General features: G+C 38.8%; 1 protein-coding gene across 1 annotated transcript in view; it reads right to left on the bottom strand.

Annotated features, from left to right (window-relative positions):
- The window catches only part of LOC127645767 (voltage-dependent calcium channel beta subunit-associated regulatory protein-like), a 35797-nt gene that overhangs the window by 24480 nt on the left and 3817 nt on the right, over positions 1–7500 (bottom strand). The window lies entirely within an intron of this gene.

The raw sequence follows: 7500 nt of genomic DNA, 5'->3' as shown, positions 1-7500 counted from the left end.
CTCTCTAACACATACACAGAACCGGCGTCACGTGTGTAAACATGCAAGTTACTGTGTGTGTTTTAAACATGCTAGTTACTGTGTGTGTTTTAAACATGCTAGTGACTGTGTGTGTTTTAAACATGCTAGTGACTGTGTGTGTTTTAAACATGCTAGTGACTCTGTGTGTTTTAAACACGCTAGTTACTGTGTGTGTTTTAAACATGCTAGTGACTGTGTGTGTTTTAAACATGCTAGTTACTGTGTGTGTTTTAAAGATGCTAGTGACTGTGTGTGTTTTAAACATGCTAGTGACTCTGTGTGTTTTAAACATGCTAGTGACTGTGTGTGTTTTAAACATGTTAGTTACTGTGTGTGTTTTAAACATTTTAATTTAATTTAATTTGATTTAATTTAATTTGACCAATTGTCACACATTATACATACATTTCTGCATATACATGGTGAAATTATTTATTTTTCACATATCCCAGCTAAGCTGGGGTCAGAGTGCAGGGTCAGCCATGATACGGCGCCCCTGGAGCAGATAGGTTCAAGGGCCTTGCTCAAGGGCCCAACAGTGGTGTCTTGGTGGTGTTGGGGCTTGAACCCACGACCTTCTGATCAGTAACCCAGAGCCTTAACCGCTGAGCCACCACTGCCCACATGCTAGTTACTGTGTGTGTTTTAAACATGTTAGTTACTGTGTGTGTTTTAAACATGTTAGTTACTGTGTGTGTTTTAAACATGCTAGTTACTGTGTGTGTTTTAAACATGTTAGTTACTGTGTGTGTTTTAAACATGTTAGTTACTGTGTGTTTTAAACATGTTAGTTACTGTGTGTGTTTTAAACATACTAGTTACTGTGTGTTTTAAACATGCTAGTTACTGTGTGTGTTTTAAACATGTTAGTTACTGTGTGTGTTTTAAACATGCTAGTTACTGTGTGTGTTTTAAACATATTAGTTACTGTGTGTGTTTTAAACATGCTAGTGACTGTGTGTGTTTTAAACATGTTAGTTACTGTGTGTGTTTTAAACATATTAGTTACTGTGTGTGTTTTAAACATGCTAGTGACTGTGTGTGTTTTAAACATGTTAGTGACTGTGTGTGTTTTAAACATGCTAGTTACTGTGTGTTTTAAACATATTAGTTACTGTGTGTGTTTTAAACATGCTAGTTACTGTGTGTGTTTTAAACATGTTAGTTACTGTGTGTTTTAAACATGTTAGTTACTGTGTGTGTTTTAAACATGCTAGTGACTGTGTGTGTTTTAAACATGTTAGTGACTGTGTGTGTTTTAAACATGCTAGTTACTGTGTGTGTTTTAAACATGCTAGTTACTGTGTGTGTTTTAAACATGTTAGTTACTGTGTGTTTTAAACATGTTAGTTACTGTGTGTGTTTTAAACATGCTAGTGACTGTGTGTGTTTTAAACATGTTAGTTACTGTGTGTGTTTTAAACATGTTAGTTACTGTGTGTGTTTTAAACATGCTAGTTACTGTGTGTGTTTTAAACATGCTAGTTACTGTGTGTGTTTTAAACATGCTACTGACTGTGTGTGTTTTAAACATGTTAGTTACTGTGTGTGTTTTAAACATGTTAGTTACTGTGTGTGTTTTAAACATGCTAGTGACTGTGTGTGTTTTAAACATGCTAGTTACTGTGTGTGTTTTAAACATGTTAGTTACTGTGTGTGTTTTAAACATGTTAGTTACTGTGTGTGTTTTAAACATGCTAGTGACTGTGTGTGTTTTAAACATGCTAGTTACTGTGTGTGTTTTAAACATGCTAGTGACTGTGTGTGTTTTAAACATGTTAGTGACTGTGTGTGTTTTAAACATGTTAGTGACTGTGTGTGTTTTAAACATGCTAGTTACTGTGTGTGTTTTAAACATGTTAGTTACTGTGTGTTTTAAACATGTTAGTGACTGTGTGTGTTTTAAACATGCTAGTTACTGTGTGTGTTTTAAACATGTTAGTTACTGTGTGTGTTTTAAACATGTTAGTGACTGTGTGTGTTTTAAACATGTTAGTTACTGTGTGTGTTTTAAACATGTTAGTTACTGTGTGTTTTAAACATGCTAGTTACTGTGTGTGTTTTAAACATGCTAGTGACTGTGTGTGTTTTAAACATGCTAGTGACTGTGTGTGTTTTAAACATGTTAGTTACTGTGTGTTTTAAACATGTTAGTTACTGTGTGTGTTTTAAACATGCTAGTGACTGTGTGTGTTTTAAACATGTTAGTTACTGTGTGTTTTAAACATGCTAGTGACTGTGTGTGTTTTAAACATGTTAGTTACTGTGTGTTTTAAACATGCTAGTTACTGTGTGTGTTTTAAACATGCTAGTGACTGTGTGTGTTTTAAACATGCTAGTGACTGTGTGTGTTTTAAACATGTTAGTTACTGTGTGTTTTAAACATGTTAGTGACTGTGTGTGTTTTAAACATGTTAGTGACTGTGTGTGTTTTAAACATGTTAGTGACTGTGTGTGTTTTAAACATGTTAGTTACTGTGTGTGTTTTAAACATGTTAGTGACTGTGTGTGTTTTAAACATGTTAGTGACTGTGTGTGTTTTAAACATGTTAGTTACTGTGTGTGTTTTAAACATGTTAGTGACTGTGTGTGTTTTAAACATGCTAGTTACTGTGTGTGTTTTAAACATGCTAGTGACTGTGTGTGTTTTAAACATGTTAGTTACTGTATGTTTTAAACATGTTAGTTACTGTGTGTGTTTTAAACATGTTAGTGACTGTGTGTGTTTTAAACATGTTAGTTACTGTGTGTGTTTTAAACATGCTAGTGACTGTGTGTGTTTTAAACATGCTAGTGACTGTGTGTGTTTTAAACATGCTAGTGACTGTGTGTGTTTTAAACATGTTAGTTACTGTGTGTGTTTTAAACATGTTAGTTACTGTGTGTGTTTTAAACATGTTAGTTACTGTGTGTGTTTTAAACATGTTAGTTACTGTGTGTGTTTTAAACATGTTAGTTACTGTGTGTGTTTTAAACATGTTAGTGACTGTGTGTGTTTTAAACATGTTAGTTACTGTGTGTGTTTTAAACATGTTAGTTACTGTGTGTGTTTTAAACATGCTAGTGACTGTGTGTGTTTTAAACATGCTAGTGACTGTGTGTGTTTTAAACATGCTAGTGACTGTGTGTGTTTTAAACATGTTAGTTACTGTGTGTTTTAAACATGCTAGTTACTGTGTGTTTTAAACATGCTAGTTACTGTGTGTGTTTTAAACATGCTAGTGACTGTGTGTGTGTTTTAAACATGTTAGTTACTGTGTGTATTTTAAACATGCTAGTGACTGTGTGTGTTTTAAACATGCTAGTTACTGTGTGTGTTTTAAACATGCTAGTGACTGTGTGTATTTTAAACATGCTAGTGACTGTGTGTGTTTTAAACATGCTAGTTACTGTGTGTGTTTTAAACATGCTAGTTACTGTGTGTATTTTAAACATGCTAGTGACTGTGTGTGTTTTAAACATGCTAGTGACTGTGTGTGTTTTAAACATGCTAGTTACTGTGTGTGTTTTAAACATGCTAGTGACTGTGTGTATTTTAAACATGCTAGTGACTGTGTGTATTTTAAACATGCTAGTGACTCTGTGTGTTTTAAACATGCTAGTGACTGTGTGTGTTTTAAACATGCTAGTGACTGTGTGTGTTTTAAACATGCTAGTGACTCTGTGTGTTTTAAACATGCTAGTGACTGTGTGTGTTTTAAACATGCTAGTGACTCTGTGTGTTTTAAACATGCTAGTGACTGTGTGTATTTTAAACATGCTAGTGACTCTGTGTGTTTTAAACATGCTAGTGACTGTGTGTGTTTTAAACATGTTAGTGACTGTGTGTGTTTTAAACATGCTAGTGACTGTGTGTTTTAAACATGCTAGTTACTGTGTGTGTTTTAAACATGCTAGTGACTGTGTGTGTTTTAAACATGCTAGTGACTGTGTGTGTTTTAAACATGTTAGTTACTGTGTGTGTTTTAAACATGCTAGTTACTGTGTGTGTTTTAAACATGCTAGTGACTGTGTGTGTTTTAAACATGTTAGTTACTGTGTGTGTTTTAAACATGCTAGTTACTGTGTGTGTTTTAAACACGCTAGTTACTGTGTGTGTTTTAAACACGCTAGTGACTGTGTGTGTTTTAAACACGCTAGTGACTGTGTGTGTTTTAAACATGCTAGTGACTGTGTGTATTTTCAGTGCAATAACTTTAATCCACCCGTCCCAACGATCAACACGTCTGTCGCTGAACCTCTGACGTGTGTGTGGTGTATCACAAACATGTTGCATCACAACTTCCTATGAACTGTTTTTTAGTAATTACGCCATTTTATTAAAAAGATATTTGTATTAATGGAAGGATTAATTGAAGTGAGCTTATATCGGGACAGTGGACGAAACTCAGAGAATAACATTAGCAGAATAATATTAATAATAATAAATTATAACCGCTGAAGAATAAATAGGTGTCACTTTAAAGTTTAGAATCGGGACTTTACATGCATTTATCTGATCATACCAACTCTTAAATTATACTTTTTAATATCCGGTGAGAGTGTGTGTGTGTGTGTGTGTGTGTGTGTGTGTGTGTAGTGTAGTGTAGTGTAGTGTAGTGTGTGAGTGTGTTTGCATGAGTGTGTGTGTGTGTGTGTGTGTAGTGTAGTGTAGTGTAGTGTAGTGTGTGAGTGTGTTTGCATGAGTGTGTGTGTGTGTGTGTAGTGTAGTGTAGTGTGTGAGTGTGTTTGCATGAGTGTGTGTGTGTGTGTGGTGTAGTGTAGTGTGTGAGTGTGTTTGCATGAGTGTGTGTGTGTGTGTGTGTGTATGTGTTTCCATGAGTGTCTGTGTGTGTGTCTGTGTGTGTGTGTGTGTGTGTGTGTGTGTCTAGTGTAGTGTGTGAGTGTGTTTGCATGAGTGTGTGTGTGTGTGTGTGTGTGTTTCCATGAGTGTCTGTGTGTGTGTCTGTGTGTGTGTGTGTGTGTCTAGTGTAGTGTGTGAGTGTGTTTGCATGAGTGTGTGTGTGTGTGTGTGTTTCCATGAGTGTCTGTGTGTGTGTGTCTGTGTGTGTGTGTGTGTGTCTGTGTGTGTGTAGTGTAGTGTGTGTGTCTGTGTGTGAGTGTGTGTATGTAGTGTAGTGTGTGTGTGTATATGTAGTGTAGTGTGTGTGTGTGTGTGTGTGTATATGTAGTGTAGTGTGTGTGTGTGTGTGTGTGTGTGTGTGTGTGTGTGTAATAATGTGCAGATTTTGCTGTTTCAGAAGGAAATTGGTTCTTTATTTCACCAAAGTGGCGTTCAGCTGATCACAGAGTATATTCGGGACATTACTGATGTAAACAGCAGCATCAGTCCAACACCTCATCCTCGAGTGATCATGAGAAACTGATCTTTAGATACTAGAACATCACCATTATATCAAACACAGCTGAAACATATTTGGTTCATTAAATGAAGCTCAACATTGTGTTTGTTTGAGTTGCACAGTATGCAATAGACTGGCACGTCTTAAGGTCAATATTAGGACAGTTTTCTCTAGAAATTCATCAGTCAATCATTGTTTTGAGGAATGAATGACATATGATGCTTGAAATTGCCCAAAAACTGCAGATTTAATATAAAAGTGTAACTACAGTCTTCAAACACAAAGCACAACTGTCTCTAACAAGGACAGAAAGAGATGTGGAAGATGTGCAACTAAACAAGAGGAACATCAGAGTCTCTAGTTTGAGACGCCTCACATGTCCTCCGCTGACAGCTTCATTGAATTCTACCCGCTCAACCCCAGTTTCATGTACAACAGTAAAGAGAAGACTCTTATGGGAAGAACTGCAAAGGAAAAGACACTTTTGAAACAGAAAATCAAAAAGAAAAGATTCGAGTGGGCAAAGAAACACAGACATTGCACAACAGATAACTGGAAAAGAGTGTTACGGTCTGAAATGATCAAGCGCTACAGGAAGTGTGGGGTGAAAGGGCAAGTGCTACAGGAAGTGTGGGGTGAAAGGGCAAGTGCTACAGGAAGTGTGGGGTGAAAGGTCAAGCGCTACAGGAAGTGTGGGGTGAAAGGGCAAGCGCTACAGGAAGTGTGTGGTGAAAGGGCAAGCGCTACAGGAAGTGTGGTGTGAAAGGACAAGCGCTACAGGAAGTGTGTGGTGAAAGAGCAAGTGCTACAGGAAGTGTGGGGTGAAAGAGCAAGTGCTACAGGAAGTGTGGGGTGAAAGGGCAAGCGCTACAGGAAGTGTGGGGTGAAAGGTCAAGCGCTACAGGAAGTGTGGGGTGAAAGGGCAAGTGCTACAGGAAGTGTGTGGTGAAAGAGCAAGTGCTACAAGAAGTGTGGGGTGAAAGGGCAAGTGCTACAGGAAGTGTGGGGTGAAAGGGCAAGTGCTACAGGAAGTGTGGGGTGAAAGGGCAAGTGTTACAGGAAGTGTGGGGTGAAAGGGCAAGTGCTACAGGAAGTGTGGGGTGAAAGGGCAAGCGCTACAGGAAGTGTGGGGTGAAAGGGCAAGCGCTACAGGAAGTGTGTGGTGAAAGAGCAAGCACTACAGGAAGTGTGTGGTGAAAGAGCAAGCACTACAGGAAGTGTGGGGTGAAAGGTCAAGCACTACAGGAAGTGTGGGGTGAAAGGTCAAGCACTACAGGAAGTGTGGGGTGAAAGGGCAAGCGCTACAGGAAGTGTGTGGTGAAAGAGCAAGCGCTACAGGAAGTGTGTGGTGAAAGAGCAAGCGCTACAGGAAGTGTGTGGTGAAAGAGCAAGCGCTACAGGAAGTGTGGTGTGAAAGGTCAAGCACTACAGGAAGTGTGGGGTGAAAGGTCAAGCACTACAGGAAGTGTGGGGTGAAAGGGCAAGCGCTACAGGAAGTGTGTGGTGAAAGGGCAAGCGCTACAGGAAGTGTGGGGTGAAAGGGCAAGCGCTACAGGAAGTGTGGGGTGAAAGGGCAAGCGCTACAGGAAGTGTGGGGTGAAAGGTCAAGCGCTACAGGAAGTGTGGGGTGAAAGGGCAAGCGCTACAGGAAGTGTGTGGTGAAAGGGCAAGCGCTACAGGAAGTGTGGGGTGAAAGGGCAAGCGCTACAGGAAGTGTGGGGTGAAAGGGCAAGCGCTACAGGAAGTGTGAGGTGAAAGGTCACCGGAGTATCTGGACAATCTGACCGCTAGAATAACACGGATCTGTAAAGATGTCATCGCTGCATATGGAGGATTTTTTGATGAGAACTCTTTGAAGTAGTTTAAGTCATATTGTAATAGTAAATGTATCATGTGATTAATGTCCTGATGATACATTGTGATCAGTTTAATGCCACTTTGGTGAATAAAAGAACCAATTTATTTCCAGAAGAGCAAAATCTGTCCATTATTCCAAACTAGACACCATCCACACAGCCAATCAGGTGAGAAGACACTCTTTCATTTCGACTGTTTTTGCATTTGTCGTTATGGGACTGTCAATCATTTGCATTGTAGTGACAAAACTGATCCAGCCACTCCTGAAAGTTGTCCAGTA

The sequence above is a fragment of the Xyrauchen texanus genome, chromosome 6, assembly GCF_025860055.1.
Source record: "Xyrauchen texanus isolate HMW12.3.18 chromosome 6, RBS_HiC_50CHRs, whole genome shotgun sequence".
Taxonomy (NCBI): domain Eukaryota; kingdom Metazoa; phylum Chordata; class Actinopteri; order Cypriniformes; family Catostomidae; genus Xyrauchen; species Xyrauchen texanus.
This window is presented reverse-complemented; position numbering and strand designations above follow the sequence as displayed.